Genomic DNA, 10,291 nt, shown 5'->3' with positions numbered 1-10,291 from the left:
AAGCAATATCACCAGTGCATAATTTTTTTTTTATTAACTGACTATTCCGTGGCTACACCCACATGAATCAGTACTTAATTTATCCTGTTTATTAAATTAGGATATAACCTATCAGTGTACCAAATTTCATTCAAATCCGTTCAGTAGTTTTTGCTTGAAAGAGTAACAAACATTCATCTGTCCATCGTTACAAACTTTCGCTTTTAAAATATAAAAAGCATTATAAAATTTATACACGCACACATTTTCGCTCCGAATACGAAACACAATCTCGTAAATAATCATTAACGCTTCCGCACGTATATGACACTCAAACAATGATGGTCGCCATAAATTCTCAAAGCAATTCAATTGGAATATTCCTACATCAGCTTTTGTAACGGTTCGGTCACTTTACACCATAAATTTTCCATGATATGAATGGTTAGGAACGGATGTTCCGCTCAGATTTGTATTTGTCATTCTCTTTTATGAAAAGAAAAAAAGACACGACATCAATTTTGATAAAATTAGTATGGAATCGATATATGATGATTTTATTCTGTCTTTATTAATTTTTATCTGAGATTTGGAGTGAGAATGAGAAGTTCTATGGACGCTGTATCAATGCGAATAACGACCAAAGAGCTAAAGTCATTTGACACTATAACGATGTTGTCCCGGACGTCAGTTTGTAGGAGATTGAAATGGCTCTCAAATAGCTTAAAAATGACAAGTCACCAGGGGAAGAAGGAACAATGCTTCCCTCTCCTCCATCCCTGACGATCCAACTATAGTGATGACTTCTAAAATATGATTGAGCACAATAATGACTGGCTCATTCGTTACATTTATTTATTTATTTATTTATTCATTAGTACAAATATGTGTACATGGCGGACTTAATGCTAAAAGCATTCTCTCCCAGTCAACCATAGGGAAGTGTCAGAATAACAATATATTCTAGAATGGACGCTACCTGTAATCAGTTATAATGCTCCTAGACATTGCAACTGATTTATTGGCTTTATTAATTTGTTCCAATTATTTGGTTGTTTATATTCTTTCTTTTTTTTATACAACTTAGAATGGCAAACAAGCTGACGGTCCACCTGATGGAAAGTGGTAACAGTCGCCTATAGACATGAGCAATAGCATGGACATAACAGAGTATACTGTTTCGCCCATGATACCCCCATGCGTTGCCATTCCTGAGGACTCAGGTGTTATTCCTCTGTACCTAGTAAATTCACGCCATATCCCACTCTTCAAACCGAAACACAGCCATGCAAACATAACTGCTTAACTACTACTACTACCCAAGCAATCGACTTTTGTACAAAGTCTCCCTCTGGTGACAATTCACACAAATAAATTAAATTATAATATTCAAAAATTTAAAAAGTTACAGCAAATTTTCTTGCTCGTTCTTTTTAGCAGAAATTGTATTTCGAATGGGCGGTGGAATCATTAATGCATATTTTTTGTTTAAACTTGCTTTAAAGCAGAATATTAATATTTATCATCATAAAAGATAAATTGATGATGAAAATGATGATTTCAGCCGTTAACTGTCCACTGTTAAACATAGATCTCCCCCTTAGGGAGTTTTGCTAGAAGTTGCCACGTTTGACAGGCAATTTGGCAACTGTGGTTAGGTTTTGGTGATATTTTAAGCGGGATACACCTCGACCATTAAGTATAAAATGCGCATTAGTTGATACTTGAGACAGAATTGTAAAGTGCCACACAGGAGCCTGAGAGTTTTATTTGGTATTAAAAATACTTATGTTTTTTGTATTTATTTATATGATATTTAAATAAATAAAACAATAATAAGTAATCATAAAGATATGACTAAACAAAAATGCTTAAATTTAACTCGAATAGAAATAATACTTAAAAAAAAAATTACAAATAATAAAAGTAATTTAAAATAACAAAAAAATGAGTAGGTACATACATACTGCATGCTATTACGTGTTCTGTGATAGTAGATAGAGAATGACAATTGTAGAATTTCAACAAACATCTTAGTCCAATAGAAACTTAGTTCAAAGGGCTAAAGTCAAGTCGGGCCATACATCAAGCTTAAAAGCCGTTAGGTTGCAGGAATTGGACCAGTGCAAAGGCTAATTGCTGGAGGCTCGCCGCAATGTGTTAAGCTGCATTCCATTAGGTGTAAGCTTCCGATTTGTTGACTGTCTGTATCGGTATGTAGGTAACAAAGCCATTGCATACACTTTAATATATGTACTGGGGGGGAATAGGATTATTCGTAATAGGGTCAAATAGCCCCATTACTAGCAATAAACTCTCTCAGGTTGACATCCACGCGGTTCCCCCTGGAAACCATCGTGTTAAATTCCAGGCACCTGCCTGTTAGCACATCCTGCCTTTTCATTCTCGCCTGTTATCCTTTACTGGTGCCTCATGTTATATTCATGTCTAGGAGGTGACTTTTACCATTTTCCATCAGATGACAAGTTAGCTAATTTCTGTTCTATGTCTAAAAAGTGATGTCTAATGACCTTGTTATTAGAAATACACCCCGATATACTTCCACATAGTACCTCCTAGAAACCATAATCGTTAATTCCCAGTGAGTTTATCATAACCAACTTAGCTTACTTCATACCCACCTATCAACGCATACTGGTAATCTGCCTTCCTATCCGCAAAATCCTTCCTAGATATCCGCAAAAGAATCAACATAACCGACATAGCCCGAAGAATAAGCAAGCTGAAGTTGCACTAAGCTGGTCACATAGTTCGAAGAACCGATAACCAACGGGGAAGAAATGTTCTTGAGTTGTCGACCCTGTACGGGCAAACGCAGTGAAGGATGACCTCCACTAGATGGAGTGACGACCTGAAATGCATTGCAGAGAGTCAATGGATGCAGGTGGCTCAGGACCATTCTTAGCAATAGGATAGGTAGTTCGCATTACTAACAAACCCTTCCCTTACTAAGGGTCGTAGCTAGTTGGACTAGCATAATTTAAAGAGCAAAAAAAGTTTTTGCTAGGATAGAAGCCATAATTAAGTGACTTCGAAAAAGCGAATATGTCTAATTTTCTTGGGGTCTTTCGTTTATCATTGGGCCTTTTAAGGTAGGGCATTGCCCTCAATCACCCCCTTCCCCTTACTCTAACTACTGCCTCGCCCCCACTTACATTAATTTGGTTTGGTATAAGTGTATTTCATCAGTGGAAAGTCAGAAAATTTAATCAACATAAGTTTTTGGTGGTGAATTGGTTGGTTCGCGGTGGTAGAATAAGCGGATGCAGGTAGCTCGGGATCATTTCTTACAGCAATCTATGGGGAGGCCTATGTGCAGCAGTGGATAGTTAATAGACTGACATGATGATGATGACAGTTTTGGGTGTCGGCCTGTTTATGAGTTTCGTCAAAGTAATTTTAGATTTGAAATACCAAAAGTTTTTGAGAAAACTAAATATTAAATTGAAAAATGTATTTCCGACAGCACAATCTGATCGAATTCGAACACCCGTAGCATATTCCCTCCTTAGGTAGCTGGGAATACTCTCCTTGGAGATATAAGAGACGAGGATTCACATCCTGTCGGTCCGAGATGTCGGGAAATAAAATTTTGCAATGCACTCGTAATATTTAGTATTACTAAATGCGGGTTACGTATTTTAAAAACATTTTCAAATACTGTATCTTATAGTTTATCCAAGTATTTGTACGAGTATATGATTTTTTTGCAACGCATGGGGGGTATCATGGGCGAAACAGTATAATCTGTTATGTCCATGGTATTGCTCATGTCTATAGGCGACGGATACTACTTTCCATCAGGTGGGCCGTCAGCTTGTTTGCCATTCGAAGTAAGTAACAAACAAACAATTTCACTTTTAAATTTATAATATAATTAAGGGTAGTAAAAAGAAAAAAGAAGTCTAATCTAAACGATACCATATTTGTTAAAAGCCATTCATCTGCTTATGTTGTATGTTATTCCAAAGATACGGACATGTGTACTTAATAAACATTGTCTCTTTCTTGGGCAGTCGGGAAAAAGACCAGAAGAAAAAATATTATGCAAAGTGGTGAATATATCAGAAGTCCAGAATAGGATTTTATTCAAATGGTCGGAGGCCGCGGGCGGATGGCATTTGGGCCATTGTCGTGGCTCAGCGCTTTGATTTAAGGTAATGTACCAGTACCATAGACACAAGAACATACAGAATAGACAGTTTAATCTATATTATTTTTAAAACTTATGTTGATTTTTTATTAGATGTCTTTCACGAGCTGTTCTAGCTGTGGCCCGCAGTGTGAGGCGAGATGCTGTGACGTAAAACGCTAAACGCCCCCTGAAGAAGACTTCCAGATTTCGATTCCAAAGTCGACACAAGGAAACGGCAAAAACTCTGAGTTATTTAATTCCCCATTACTTATGTATATTTATACCATATGTAGTTCTATCTATATTAACATACCGTATTCTGATGTATGAAATGTGATTTTTTTATGCAATTCAGAATAGTGAATGGTAAGGGTTCATCTAATTGAAAGTAATAACTGTCATTTGCAGATATAATTGAAATCATAGATATCACAGAATACATTGTGAATTCACTGAGAATTATGGTATTATGGCTCCGTATCCTGTAATCTCATTGTCATATCCCTCTCTGCAAATCGAAACTCAAGTCTAGAATACTTAGCTATAGTCTATGTTTACTCTAGTCATTATTATATTTAGGTATCATACCTATCTAAATAAATGTTTCTAATGGAATAAATTTAAATAGTTAAAGATAAAAAAAGTCCTTAAGATCATTGCCAGCTGGTAGGGTACCTAGGAGATTTGCTGCATTTCTACGCTGAATAGCTATGGAAATGCGTTGACCAAAGTATAGGCCAGCCTTATGGTCGCCAGAGGTTTCTACCAGCCGGCGTGAAATCTCTTTGAAAAGAGAGAGTCATTATTATTATTTTTCTGTTACTTTACTCCACTTTTTTAAACGATTGTTATACTATTGGTGATGTATAAAAAATTATAACCTGAAAATTTTTAATTTTGTTTCAAACTAGCAACAGTTTGTCGTCCATTATTCTCAGCTGACATTGTATACAGAATTGGGTGGTACTGTTATAAAAATGTCTATTCAACAATGCATAAAATTAAGTTTATTTGAGATAAATTATTACTATTTATTACAATAAAGTATATACTGTTGGGATTTTTCATAAACGGGTATATATACATAAGTGTATAATATAGTATGTCATATATGTGTAAGTATATACATTTGTTGTTTATATATATTTATTCGTTTATATATGTAATTTTAGTATGTATGTATATCAATAATTAGTAGTACCGCATTCAAGTATTCTGACACTTCCCTATGGTTTACTGGGAGAGAATGCTTTTAGCATTAAGTCCGCCATGTACACATATTTGTACTAATGAATAAATAAATAAATTAAGGTTTCTTCAGGGTTGGCAACGCACTGGCACCCCTACTGTTGTAGGCGTCCATAGGCTACAGTGCCTATTTACCATCAGATGAGCCGTATACTTATTTATCACCTTGGTAGTATAGATTTTTTTTTATAACACAGGGGGCAAACAAGCATGTGGTTTACCTGATGGTGGAAGTGACTACCGCTAGAGGCATTGCAGATGTGCTGCCGGTCTTTTAAAAAGGAATACGCTCTTTTCTTGAAGTTTATAATATCGTACCAGTACACAAATACTAAAGTTAAATAATCAAGTTGGTACGAATTGAAATAATGTAAGTGTCTAAACAATTCGCAACTCTATTTGCTTAACTGGCGCGTAGTAAAACGCACGTGTTGTCACAGTACCATATTGCTATTCTATCGCCATACGATTCTAACGTTGTAAAATATACCCTGCCGGGAGGGAAGTAAGTAATAATTGGAAGGGCACGCTCTGAAGGTGACGTCGCATTTTGTTTGTTTTTATTCCTGATCACACGAAGGTACTTGGAAGTTATGAAAGGACGTAATTTGGAGTTTATGAGAGTACAATAATTATTATGGTGTTTATGAAAGGGGAAATATAGAAAAGATTATTTTTTTAATTTGATTATTATACTTATATATACTTAATACTTATAATTATTTTCCTTAATGTTTTATTCTGTTAATTATCTTAATTATACAATACCTACTTGTACAACAATTAGTCTATTACCCTAAGGTTGTCTTGAAAAGATTGCTCTCAGCAATAAGTCCGCCTTACTGTACTTATACAATTGTATCGTTGTGTTTGTTAATCGTCTTGTTTATTTCGTATATTGTATAATGCAAATAAAGTATACTTATTCATTTATTTATTCATATCTATAGGCTACGGTTACCGCTCACGATCAGGTTGGCCATCAGTTTGTTAAAAAAACTCTTACGTCTCCTTCGGACGTTACAACAACACGTTTAAAAATATATTTTATAGGGCCTACGCGCGTTTTTACGGCTACCATACAAAAGCTATAAACGTCAGGACATATTGTATTTACAGCATATATAGCACGTAAACTAAGATATTTCAGTTACATAGTATATTTTGTAAAATAACAACCAGGTTTCTTGACTTAGTACAAATTTGTTGCGTCGTAAACGCGCATTGCAAGTTTACTTCGTTTTACGCTTTCACTCGGGGAATAACGGTTGTATTGCGTGCTGTATGTTGTTGGATGGATGGTGAACAGTCTGTCAGTCTTGGTCACCAAAAGTGATTACAATGATATGTCACTATAGGGACCGCTTGTTGATACCTTCACTGTATGTTGGACGGACGGTGATCAGTTTGTCAGTCTGTGGTTACCGATAGTGATCACTAGTCACAAATGGGATCGTTTGTTGACATCGCCATCATGAGACCATGACTATGTTGGATGGACAGTAAGTAGTCGCAATTATCAGTTTGTCAGTCAATGGCTACTGATAGCGATCACCAGCCACAATGGTGATAGTTTGTAGACACTTCCACCATAACAGTATGTGGACGGTGAACAGTTGTGGTGGCTGGTTTATTAATCTATTATTACTGACAGTGATCGAAAGTCATTATGATAACTGTTTGTTGACACTATCACCTTGATTGTATGTTGTGTGAATGGTGAACAATGTGAACAATGGCAGTAATCAATCTGTTAGTCTATGGTTACCGATAGCGATAGTCTATGGTTACAGTGAGCAGTTGCGGTGATCAGTTTGTCAGTCTATGGTTAGTAGCGATCATCAATCACAATAATGATAGTTTATTGATACCATCACGGTTGGGTGAACGGTAAGTAGTTGCGATGATTAATCTGTCAGCCTATGGTTACCGATAGTGATCATAATAGTTACCATATGTTGATATCTCCACAATGACAGTATGCGGAATGAATGATTAACAGTTGTGCTCAGTTAGTCAGTTTGTCAGTTTTTTGTTACCGATAGTAATCAGCAGTCACAACGGTAACTGTTTGTTGACACTTACACTGACTGTATGTTGCATGGACGATGTACAGTGGCAGTGATTAGTTTGTCAGTCTATGATTACCGATAATGACTACCAGTCAGTGACTGTTTGTTGACATCACCATTATGTGATTGTATATCGAATGGATGGTATACTAGCTCTATCCGCGACTTCGTTTGATACAATTAGACATGTTAGCAATGTAAATTAATATACCACGGAAGTTATCAAAGTAAGCTTTGGCTTATTTTTGACGATTTGTTGAGTCGTTTAGACACTAAGAGGTAACAACAAACAAAAAACTTTTGTATGCATTAGTAAGGATTGCATAATGTACATAGTTTGGGAGACACATAGAAAGGAAAGTTTACTTAAGTGTGAAAATGATAGTTAGTCATCGAAACTTGGACAGGGAAAAGCTTTTGGCCGATTCGTACTAGTTTCATCCGGATTTAAGCGGATTATTCGAGTTAGTATTCCGACTTTGGCACCCTTGGTTGGCATGCCGCTAAACCTTGGATTTGTGAAGGTACTAGGCTCAGTCATCTACTGACTTTAAAACTCTAATATGATAGGGTTGCCACCATTTCTCGAATTAATAATTTAGTTTTATTATTGATTTAATAGTTAATAGATAGATATCTTTTGTTTTTTCTTTCAGAAGGTTACAGTAGCAAACTTATAATAGATGACAAGAAATGAAAGCTTTATCGCTAAAAGCGGTCTCTTCTAGGCAAGCTTTGGATGGAGAGGAGTAGTTATAAACAGTTTGATTGAAGACACGATGAGAATTCATATGGGAGATGTTATGTGCTGAATTAAATTGCATTAAAATCTGTTTAGTAGTTTAACTGTTATTGGGTAACAAATGTTAGCATATTTACATTTAGTTTACCAATATTTTATTATATTTGTATCATAACGTAACTGTTGCCAAGTGCCACCGTTGCTAATTTGATTTAACTTCAAAATGGTGATTTGTCATTTCCGTAATAATTATCTACCCGCCAAAAATAGTCAATATAAAAGCTAGAAGTAACGACCAACAGTTGACCGACCTGCTTCATCCTCACCTATCATCCTTCACTGGTGCCCCGCCGGTGTATACCGATAGCGGGTGGGGATACCATTCCATTATCACCCATTAAAAAAAAAAAATATATATATATATATCTATGTTATTATCATATTATAATAAGCTGAGTTATGCGCTATTACAGCATTTCATAAACATGAGCGTAACTTGTATTGTTATAGCGTCGTAAACCGTCTTATTTCCCTTGCTGTACGTTTAAGTCAGGTGAGTTTATTCAGCATTAAATTTATTAAGGTTTATAAATGATATTAGATTTTTTTTTTATAATAAACTGCTGTGAATTATATCACTAATGAAATGCGGGTATGTCTTTAGGAGAAACATATCAGTTTATCATCTTTCTTTGGCATTCGTTTTTGACGAGATTGTGTAACACTACCGAAACTCATTCCTCACCTGTAAAAATATATTACAAATATTTTAATTGTAAAAATAACGGAATTGGACTTTATTTATTTTTGAGAATATTCGACTAGTTTTGGAGCCATCCGGGACCTTGAAAATGGTCAAACTTGCGTTTGCTTTATAAGAATACATAGAATATTTTTGATAATCAAATCGAATTACAATTGTAGTAAGTATAGTTAATTTTCTAATTGCCTCATAGTTGACTGGTAGAGAACATAATTAGGTGTTAAGTCCGTCATACATACACTTATTTACTTTATATAATTGTTTATTGAAGTTTAAATAAATAAATAAATTTATATGCATCTGTATTTTATATTATTACTAGCTGACTCGGCAAACGTTGTTTTAAAATATACATTATTTCTAGAACCATACATGAAAATATATCGTACTACAATTATTATATTCGATTGTCATCTTGCAAACCTATTGCGGCATATAAAAATCGCGCTTAAAAAACAGGGGTTGATCGTAAAAGCGTGAAAATTGTAATTTGTATGTATTTTTCAATGCTAAATCATAATAAAATAAAAATGGAAAAATTTGTCAAAAAAATAAAAATTTGGGGAGAGTCACCTTTATCATTGACGGGTATGAAAAATAGATGTTGGCCGATTCTCAGACCTACCCAATATGCACACAAAATTTCATAAAAATCGGTAAAGCCGTTTCGGAAGAGTTTGGTAACAAACACCGCGACACGAGAATTTTATATATTAGACTAGACTAGATATATGTATTTTATATATTAAAGTTATTGACCAATATGGATCATAGTTGTCAGAATGAACAAATTTTGTTGTTATTACGTAGAATTGTATAAAAGAGCTAGTTAAATTTACGATACAAGAAATATAAAAGTTCACCTCTCAGATGTGGAAGAAACATGGAAAGTGCGCCATAGAATATTCCGTAAGATCGAAGGTCACTTTGGCAGGCTTGATGGATGGATACATATGGATGGATTATATACTATATTAACACGTATAGAGGGATTTGGGTAAAATTTCAGCTTTCAATGACTATGACGCTGTTTAGGTTTAGTTGCTCCCAAAATGTGCATAGTTGTTAGTAATAAAGGATGTTTATTTATTTTTTAATTTATGAAAGAAAGAAAGAAAGAAAACATTTATTGCCAACAATCAAAAAAGTTACATAAATTATCAAATAAAAAAAAAAACTTTACATTTGTTATTGCCAACGTGGCCACCACTCAGCATGTGCTGCAGCAATTCAATTGCTACAGCGCTGATATACTGTGGTGCCCATGCGTGACATCACGAACGACGACGGCAAATATATATTTATGCATACACGTAAGTTACAGAGCGAGC

The sequence above is a fragment of the Galleria mellonella genome, unplaced genomic scaffold, assembly GCF_026898425.1.
Source record: "Galleria mellonella isolate WM207_F2 unplaced genomic scaffold, CSIRO_AGI_GalMel_v1 utg200, whole genome shotgun sequence".
In the NCBI taxonomy this organism is placed as follows: Eukaryota; Metazoa; Arthropoda; class Insecta; order Lepidoptera; family Pyralidae; genus Galleria; species Galleria mellonella.
This window is presented reverse-complemented; position numbering follows the sequence as displayed.